The sequence below is a fragment of the Pistacia vera genome, unplaced genomic scaffold (genome assembly GCF_008641045.1).
Source record: "Pistacia vera cultivar Batoury unplaced genomic scaffold, PisVer_v2 Contig257, whole genome shotgun sequence".
NCBI classification, from domain to species: Eukaryota; Viridiplantae; Streptophyta; class Magnoliopsida; order Sapindales; family Anacardiaceae; genus Pistacia; species Pistacia vera.
The window spans coordinates 521,125-531,597 of record NW_022196065.1 but is presented as its reverse complement, the minus strand read 5'-3'; the positions used below and the strand labels follow the sequence as shown (position 1 = coordinate 531,597).

The 10,473-nt window shown below is 37.7% G+C and overlaps 1 pseudogene; it reads left to right on the top strand.

The window, feature by feature from the left end:
• The first annotated feature begins 377 nt into the window (after positions 1 to 377).
• On the top strand, positions 378 to 4,416 carry LOC116132634 (annotated as a pseudogene).
• Positions 4,417 to 10,473: the final 6,057 nt, after the last annotated feature.

Below are 10,473 nucleotides of genomic sequence, written 5' to 3'. Positions count from 1 at the left end.
TTTAATGAGTATTTTAAAATATTTTTAAAATTATAAATTCAGATTTAACTAAAAATAATTAAATATCTAAAAAACTTAAAAAAAGAAAATTAGAAAAAGAAACGAAAGGAAAATAGTAATTTAGATAGTTGTAAAATATATTTGTATTTATTTCATTATCAGGTTTAATTTTAAAAATATTTTTAAATTTATAAATAATATTAGAATATGTTCTTAATTATTTAATTCTCTGCTTTTAATTTTTTAAACTTATAAATAATGGAAAATATATAATATATTCGTTGATTTTTAAGTTTTTAACAAATTTATCTTCTAATTTTTTTTTTCTAAATTTTTTTGTTTTTTTTTCAATGGCGTTTTTGGAGAGGCTAATCTGGAAGAAAATGCTGGTGCTTTATGGGAACTGTAGGAGGAGTCTCTGCAGTTCGGTCTCTGCGGTTCCTAGTGACAATGATTCTTCTTCTTCCCTACCGCCCCAGTTGCCGCCCTTTGATTCTCAGCCTTACTTGGGTCCTTCTGCTGAGCAAGTTCCTGAGAAAAGAAAGCGCTTTTTGGGTCCTTCTCTGTTCTACTACTGTCAAAAGCCTGTAAGTTTTTGTGTTTTTTGGGAAATGCGTTTGTTTCAAAATAGTCAATTTTTAATGTTTTTGTACTGAAAATATGATCTTTATCTTAAAGTTGAACTCTTTTTAAGTTGTGTTGTTTGTGATTATTAGTTGTTATGGAGCTTAACTGCTTCTATTTAAGTGTGGTTTTTTTTTTTTTTAATTTTTATTTAAATTGCATTTGAAGGACAAAGAGTAGTTTGCTTTTGTCAAATGGATTTGTTTAGTTCATGGCTTGTTATGTTGTTAATGAACTAAAAATGTATTTTTTTGCTTAAAAGGAGAAATCTTTTCTAATTTGTGTTGTTTATAATTCTTTGTTGTTTGCTGTGATGGAGCCTAAGTGAACCTATTTAAGTGAAGTATATTGATGTATTATGATCTTGTTTTGGGCCTTTGTATGAACTTGAGTCATAAAATTTTAGTTAATTATATAAGTATATTCAATGTGAAGTTAAGAGAGTTGCATTATTACTTAATTTCTGCCTTGATTATCACTTTTTATCTAAGAATCCAATCAGTCATTTATTGTTTTTGAGTTATTGCTAATATTGTTGAAGAGAAATGGGATATCTATGTGACACGAGTGTGCTGAATTTCGTGAACTTGTTTAAATTTTTGTAATGTTTGGTTTGTAAAGGAAAGTTGTATGCAAATACTAAGCCAAGTTTATTGCATGATTGGTTATTCTTTATTTTTGCTGTTCCTTGTTTGATTAGCTGATTTTATTTTATTTTATTTTTTTGTTTTGTTTTGGTGTACAGCTCAATGTTGTTGAAGGGAAAATGCAATACTTGTTTGATGAGAGCAGGAAGCGGTACCTGGATGCTTTTGCTGGAATAGTTACTGTGTCTTGTGGGCATTGCCATCCTGATATTCTGAATGCTATTACAGAGCAAAACAATCTTCCATAGCATGCAACGACTATATACCTACACCATGCTATACCTGACTTTGCTGAGGCATTAGCATAAAAAAAACCTGGAAACCTAAAGGTTCACTCTCGAGTGTGGCACTTGATGTTATTGTTTCTGTTATACTGTGATTTTTTTTTGAATGAGATTTCATTTTATAACATTATACATTAAGATGGCCACTTAATAACAACATTATGATGACAATGTAAATGTCTTTAGTTACTTTGAGATTTGAAATGCGCGTTGTGTATTTCGTCAATTCTGGGACAGAAGCAAATGAACTAGCAATGTTGATGGCTAGACTTTACAGTGGTAATCTCGGCATGATTGCCCTAAGAAATGCTAATCATGGTGGAAGCTCCAATACAATTGGACTGACTGCCCTAAACATGTGGAAGTACCCCATACCATAGGTTTGTCGACATTCTATATGTTTGGAGGATATGTATTTAACATGGTTTTTCGCTTGGCAAACTTTTGATATCTGGAATTGTTTGCAACGACAACATAGTGTGAAGCTTATCATCTCAGGAACATTAGGGATTAGTTGCATTTCTTTCTTCTCTCATACACTTTTCACAAGGGTAAGCTGGTTTAGTAAATAACCAACAATGTTAACATGGGGTGTGAATTACAGCTTACTTTACAAATATTGGCCGTGGCATGCTTATTTTGTCAGCCTTGACTTCTGACACACACCCATAACTGTAGCAAGTTTTCTGAAAATTTTTAGTGAAGAGTAAATTGATTTGTATCATATATACTTAGTTTATTCTCTTTATTTGTTTATTTGATGAAACGAAAAATAAATAACATGTTTAAGAGTGAAATTCAACCTGTGTTCATAATCTGACCTGCCACTTTGCAGGGTGAAATCCATGATGTTGTAAATCCAGATCCATGCCACGGAATCTTTGGCTCAAATGCGGTCCTTTATGCCAAAGACGTACAAGTTCACATTGATTTTGGAAGTTCAGGAAAAGTTGCTGGTTTTATAGCTGCCATTCAGGTTTTGATTGATAGTTGTCCCTAAAGATATATATAAATTTGGTGCTTTCAACAGCCCTGAATTGGTCTCTAAAAATTGCACTTCCCTTTTTCTAAATTTTGACTAAATTTAGGGAGTTGTGGAGCAGTGGAATTGGCCCCTGGATGCTTAAAACATGTTTATGACATTGCGTGCAAGGCTGGTGGTGTCTGCATTGCTGATGAAGTGCAAACTGGATTTGGTCGCACTGGAAGCCACTACTGGGCTTTCAGACACAAGGGGTCATTCCCGACATTCTAACCATGGCAAAGGTTTTGATGATAATCCCTTGAGTTCTTAATATTGCCCTATACATAAACAATTAGTCTTTTTCAATATTATCACCAATTTAATTAGTATTTTTTTTCCTCTTATGGTTCTTATTCAGATAATTCATTTAAATTACGATAATATGATTTTCCAGGGAATTGGCAATGGTTTGCCATTAGGAGCTATAGTTACAACGCCGGAGATAGCTAGTGTAATGGCTCAGAAGATTCAGTTCAACACTTTTGGTGGAAACCCGGTATGTTCTGTTGGTGGGCTTGCGGTGCTCAGGGTTATCGATAAAGAAAAGCGTCAAGCACATTGTGCTGACGTTGGTTCTCACCTAATTGGATGCTTGAGAGCTCTAAAAGAGAGACATGATAGTAATTATTCTTGAACTAATAATTTCTCAGAGTTTTTTTTTCCTCCCCTCAATTGACTGTGTTTGCTTTACATTAAATTGAACTGCTAATTTGGCGAGACCTGGGCTATTTAACCATAATTTTTATATCATGTAAACAAATGTAGTAAACAGAGTTTCTGAGTAAGCTTATTACAGTCATTCTAAGACTTTGAATTAGTGTGTACGTGCCAGCATGTGCACATATTCTTTCTACTCCTCTCCTGAATTATATGAACTAAGCTCCTCAAGAATATGTATATGAGTGAAAAACCCAATTGTGGATCTATTTTGTTTCTATAGGTTTTCATGCGACACTGAAAATAAATCATTCTGCTGTTAACGGCATTTGGATTTTGGAGATGTTTGGTGGTAGCACCAATTGACATCACATCATCATATTGAAATGATGGTGTGATATGACTACTATAGAGACTAATTAATAATAACATGTTCTGTGCTGCTGACACACAATGTCTACTTCTAAACAGCCTGAGTCTTCACATAGATCTTATGAAAGATTTCTGTGGCTTTCTGATTCTCTCTGGCTGTCTTTTTTCTTGTTCAATTGAAAAGCTGTTTGAGAATCTCAGATTAAATGTCTTATGCTTTGAAATTGCAATTTTATTATGCACCTTTTCTCACATTAATTAAATCTTGTTTCAGCCATTGGAGATGTGAGAAGGAGAGGACTCATGCTGGGAGTAGAATTAGTAACTGACAGGAAGGAGAAGACACCTGCGAAGGCTGAAACTGCAGTCTTGTTTGAGAAACTTAGAGGTATAGTTTACCAACTCTCTTCTTCAGAGAAAAGCTCTTAATTCTCATTTTAAATTGACTCGTTACAATTGCAGAGCTTGGCTTTCTTGTTGGGAAATGTTTTCAGAATCAAACCACCAAAGATGATGCAGGTAACTTTCTGTAGCTTCCTTTCGTCAAATAGATTTTACCCGTAGCCATTGAATCTGTTATTGTAAATTTGTTTTGTCATAATGTTTGATCACACTGTTCTGTTGTGGAAATACAGATTTTTTGTTGATGCTTTGGACTATGCAATTTCGAGGTTACGAGAGTATTAGTCTTTTAAGAGCCTGGGAAAATCATGTAAATCTTTCAACTCCTTTAATATTCAAACTCAAAAGAGAGCTTTTTTTTTCAATTATATCAAGCATATTTACACAAATTTCAGCTCACTGTTAAATGATGAAATGCATATTTCAATCACAATATGCAATTTCTACTTCTTTGATCGTCGATCCCTCCCTGCAAAAGTGAAATGTCTATATATCATCTCGGCTCACCATGGATTTTGATCGTGCCAAATATTCATATATAAATTCTTATGTGTATATATCTTGTAGTTTTTAACATACGAGAAAATTTAGCTGACCGGTCATCCCAAGTTTGGATTTAAAAAAATAGTCTTGAAACTGTTTACCATTTTTTTGTTTTATTTAGAGAAGCTGACGTGGCACAGTTAGGATCCATTAAACATGTAAAATGGGTTAAAATGAAAAGATTAAAACATATAAGGACAAAATCATAATTAATGAAAGTTTTTAAAATTTGAAATTTACAAAAGAGCCCCAAATATTCAAATCGCTTAAACGAAATCAATTAAGACAAAAATCGATATCTTCAATCCCTAAACGCATCTGTGCAATTTCCGGCGATAACAGTCCACATTCCGCTAAATTTTCACACCTAAATTCAATCCTAAAACGTCTTCCTTTCTTAAAACTATGGCTGACATTAACAATAAGGAGGAAAACCCAACGCCTCTTCGAATCGTAGAGTCCGGCCACGCAAGCAGTTCAATGGCTGCTCCGGTGGATCCTCCGATAAGTGAAGGTGTTCCAGCAGCAGAGACGACGACGGCACAACAAGAGAGAGAACAAGAGCAAAACGATTCTGAAGAGGAAGAGGAGGCCGGGCAGCATTCAGGCCAGGAAGAGGAGTCCGGCGAGAGTTCAGAGGAGGAGGAGGAGGCCGTCGAAGAAAAGGTATTTGTACTTGCCGAGACTTGAGATCGCTTAAGCGATTGATGGCTTTTAGTCTTGGTCGCTTAAGCTATTTTGAATTGCTTAAGAGTAAAAGCGATGAATCGCTTAAGCAATATAAAAGATCGCTTAAGCGATCTTAGATTTGGTAGATGTTGATTCTGCCTCGTACAAGATCTCTTAAGCGATCTGTAATCACTTAAGCGATCTCTTCCAAGGCAAAACCAAATCTGCCCAGATCTATAATCTCTTAAGCGATCATTTGTATCGCTTAAGCGATTTCAGATCACTTAAGAGATCTTGTATGAGGCAGAATCATTTGCCCATCGCTTAAGCAATTCTTCCGGAGCGTATTTTGTTTATATTTGATTTGGTTTGATTTTTTTGCTGATATTTTGTTTATATCGATTGTGCAGATTTTCCGGAGCGTAAACTATAGAGAGTACGGATTATAGATTGCAAGCGATACGGTACCGTACTTCCCTGTGAGGGTGACAGTGAGGTCAAGTTGGAATGTTTTAACGAGAATAACGGGGATTTTAGGGACAGTGAAAAATGGTGAAAGGAGATTCAAGAGACTTGTTTCAGTCATTTTTGGGATATGGACACAAAATGGAAAAAGACATTCTGGGGGTCGGGAGTGCATTATATGTTGCTGCACTCAATAAAAAGCAACAAAAGTACGAAATGTGGTTCATGGTGGATGGAAGCCAGTACGTTTCGGGATGATGGAATATGCGTTGGTGCACTGGCTTAAGATGTGGGGAATTGCCAGTGAGGTTGAGGGAAAAAGAAAACGGACATTATGGGAGCCAAAAGTGTTGCTAACAAGGTTTTGGCGGGAAGAAGTCTATTAAGGCACAGGAATTAGAGGACGGTTAAAAGATGGTGAGTTTAACGATTCAGAGACGTTCAAACTGTGCTTGGTATTGTTCTTACATTTGATCCTAATGGCTATTGACTCAACAAAAGCCATTGATATTGTTAGGTGAAGTTTGTAAGCTACTTGAACTTCTTTATGTCTTATCCTTGGGGACGGGTATCATTTAAGCGACCATGTAGTCCCTGCAAGCAAAAGACCTAGCGTTAAAGCACTCCTAATGGGCCGACAAGAATAGACCGACGACGTACATTTGTTTGGCTTCCCATGGGCAATGCAGGTAAATATTAATAGCTTTTTGTTATATTTTTTTTTTAATATATGTGTTTGAATATGATATGGACTATTTTTTTAAAATGTAGGCTTGGATGTATGAGGCCATCCCTGTCCTGGCTAAGGCAGGGGGAGGATTAGGGCTTCGGTGTTGCAACAGACATTTCCTAGGATGTTGCGATGGCACGACCAAAGTGACCCATTCAGATTATGAGCAAATAGAGATTGAAATTCAATCACTCGGGTAAGATTAAAGGATTAAGCTTAACATGCACTTGCTTTAAAATGTCGTTAAATCTGATTGATTTTGTTTCCTATTGCAGGGGGTTGTCCATCCCTTCCTCACCGCTACTGGGAGTGAAGCGCAACAGCACATGTCAAATCTTTCAGAGCACTGGAGCATCAAAGGGATGAAGGGATATCCACCTTGACGCGGACCTACAGGGGTCACACATGTGAGGGTAGTTGCAGGGCCACTGCTTGAGAATGTGGTTGACGTGAAGAGTATAAGGCGTAATCATGGGAGGGAGGAGGAGGAGGAGGGGAGAAGGAAGAGGTTCGTAGTCCTCAGCAAACCGTACAACAAGTACCGCTTTGCCGAGGCGTCGGGGTCGCGAGAGTGAGATGGTTGACCTCATAAAGTTTTGTTTTGATAAGATGGAAGAGTAGTTGAAAAGGGTCGAGGAGAAGTGAAAGGTGGCAAGAAAGTTGTTAGGGTGAGGAGGAAGTTGGTAGGGTGCCGGAGGAATTGGTGGAGTATTGAAGGCTGTTAATGTGCAACCTGAGCTAAAAAGAGAGAGCCGAAAGAGCAGGTTTCTGAAATCGCCTTACACCGTACTAACACATGGAATTAAGAGGAAAACAAAGAACAAATTGAGGAAGAAGCCAAAATTGAGGGGCTAAAGAGGTTTTTGGAGGAAGTGGGGCAGTTACAATAGAGGAGGTTAGGCGGGAGGCGAAGGAAGTGGGGATGTACAAATGGAGGAAGGAGGAAGCGGGCAAGCAAAAATGGAGTCCACTGTCGATGCTAGAAGCCAATGAGAGGAAAGAAAAACCCTTCTATGCCTATTACATGAATCCGAAAGTGATGCCCTCGTAAAGTGTAAGACTGGGGATTATTCTCGGGATTGGTTTGAAAAGATTTGATGATGGGCAGCTGGCTTCACGACTTGGTGAGTTATTTTCGCTTAATTTTCCTTATTTTTGCTTATAATTTCCATGAGGTATTATATACTTATCATGTTGTTTTTATTTGATGCAGCACATCGATGAGGTATTGGCACTGATGAGGCTGCGACAAACCAGCAATGGTGATCTACTATATCCCGATTGTGCCATCACTGATGTGGCCTTTGGCCAAACACTGGTATCGACATATCGCAATTTATTGAAAAAGGTCATTGGTACATCTGTAGCAAAAGGAGTCAAGCAAAAACGATAGGGCACAGAAGACTTGGACTGCATCCCTAATGATTTTAAGTTTGATGATAGGATGATTTAGTATGTATAAGGGACAGCCCAAATATGGCCACAGTTGGGCAAAGGTTAAAAGTCTACTGCATCATCCTGGTCAAGGAAATGCACTGGATACAGTCATCGCGCTCTTAGAGGAGAGGTTGCTGAAGATCCTTGACTACAACCCGACAATTTGTCGAGACAAGCAGTTGAAGGCCGAGTTGGAGGCACTGTCCGTGTTATTCCCGCGGTGCGCTGTGTGGTGTGAGTAGTGTCCGACGCTGATGTCGTAGACGCATGACAGAAATGGCAACTCAGCGCGTTCCCGTCCCAACAAATGAGTCAAGGAAAGTTTCTATAAAACTAACTTACATAATAGAATTTTTTCTATAAGCTGATTCTAATGCTAATGTCATCTTCCTATTACAGTGCTGATTGTAGGCCTTGCCCTGATTTATTCAGTTCGACAGACCAACGCCCGATGGATGGATTAAATGACGAAACAATGAGCATCTTCTGGGAGCGTTGGCGTGGCTGTTGAGTGCTTTCATGGGGAATGGATTCGTTTTGAGTGACTGCAACCCAATGAAAAGGTTTGGAACTTGTACTTTTAATTTTGTAGTTTTAGTATGTTGATGTTGATGTTAGGCTTGGGTTATGGTGCTGATGTTGCAGGTGTCATGCTTATACACAGCTTTACCGAAATAGATGGACTCAGTGAACTTTTCAATCTTGCACTCCATAACTGGGGGTTCGTGAAGAGAGAAAATTTTACTCCCGCATCCCAACTTTCCATTAACAAATTGGCCCTGAAAAACTTTTTGTTTTTTTTTTTTTTTTTTTTTTTTTTGTGTTATTAAGAAAAGCTGATGTGGCTATAGGTGTGCCGGAAAATTTTGCAGGTTGCTGGCAAACAATGAGGGGAGCTCCTCAAACTGGCTTGGCTGTCAGAGTAGGCTGCCGGCAAGGCATCTGCAATCAAGGCTGGTGGCCAAGAGGAGGCGTCTGCAATCAAGGCTGCTGGCAAGCCATGGTACCATGAAATGACTCAGACAGTGATTATACCGAATTTGAAAACTTCTCATAGTGGCGGCATCTGCAATCAAGGTGCTGGCAAATCATGGTCCCAAGAATGATCTCAGACAGTGATTATCCGAATTTGAAAACTTCTCATACTGGGGCATCTGTAATCAAGGCTGCTGGCAAGGCATGGTACCAAAGAATGATCTCAGATAGTGATTATACCGAATTCCAAAACTTGTCAAGTGGCTTAGGATTTATTCATTTTTGGCACTATTATGAATGATTTAAGTATAACTTTCAATTACATTGATGTCTCTTATATTTTGATCTGTGATGGATTGGATTGATATAAATGACTTCATTTTGCTGTTTTTCTTTTTCGTATTTGGGAGGAAAATGAGTTATAAATGACATATTATTACATAATACAGGAGAAATGAAGGATTCTTTTTTTTTTTTTTTTTTTTTTTCATAATCGCTTAAGCGATATATGAGCGACCACAGATATCTCTTAGCGACCAAGATTTTTTCTCAAATAACGCTTAAGCGACTACACCGCTTAAGCGACCAAGAGTGAAACCAAAGAATCGTATGAGATACCAAAGGATCGCTTAAGCGATCATAGATCTGGGCAGATTTTATTCTGCCTCGTAAAGATCGCTTAAGAATCCCAAATCGCTTAAGCGACCAACAGTAAAAAGAGGAATCGCTTAAGCGTACAAAGGATCGCTTAAGCGATCATAGATCTGGGCAGATTTTATTCTACCTCGATGAGATCGCTTAATCGATCTTAAATCTCTTAAGCGACCAAGAGTAAAAGTGAGAATAGCTTAAACGATAAGAGGACCGCTTAAGCGATCATAGATCTGTGCTTTTTATTCTACCTCGGATGAGATCGCTTAATCGATCTTAATCTCTTCACGACCAAGAGTAAAAGCGAGAATCGCTTAAACATATAAGAGGACCGCTTAAGCGAACAAGATCTATGCAGATTTTATTCTGCCTCGAAGAGATCGCTTAAGCGACCAAGAGTAAAAGCGAGGAATCGCTTAAGCGATACAAAAGGATCACTTTAGCGTCATAGTCTGAGCATATTTTATTCTGCTTAAGGAGATCCTAAATCGCTTAAGCGACCAAGAGTCAAAGTGAGGAATCACTTAAGAGATCATAGATTGAGCAGATTTTATTCTGCCTCGGAAGAGATCGCTTAGGAGATCCTAAATCGTTTAAGCGACCAAGAGTAAAAGCAAGGAATCGATACCAGAGGATTGCTTAAGCGATCATCTATCTGGGCAGATTTTATTCTTCCTTGGAAGAGATTGCTCAACCGACCAAGCGCGACTAACTAAACACGTAAAATGGATTAAAATGAGAGGATTAAAACATATTTGGGTTGAATAGACAAATTTTTTTTTAAAAAAATTTGAAATTTTTCAAAACAACCCCACTAACTGTTCACCTCGCTTAATCAAAATTCATTAGGGCAAAAATCGATTTCTTGAACCAAAGGGAGACAGGCGATTTCCGATCCAACCTCGCAAATTTCCATACCATATTCAATCGTAAACTCAATTTCTTGAACCCTAAATGGAATATAGTCACGATTTTTGGTGATAAGTCATGATT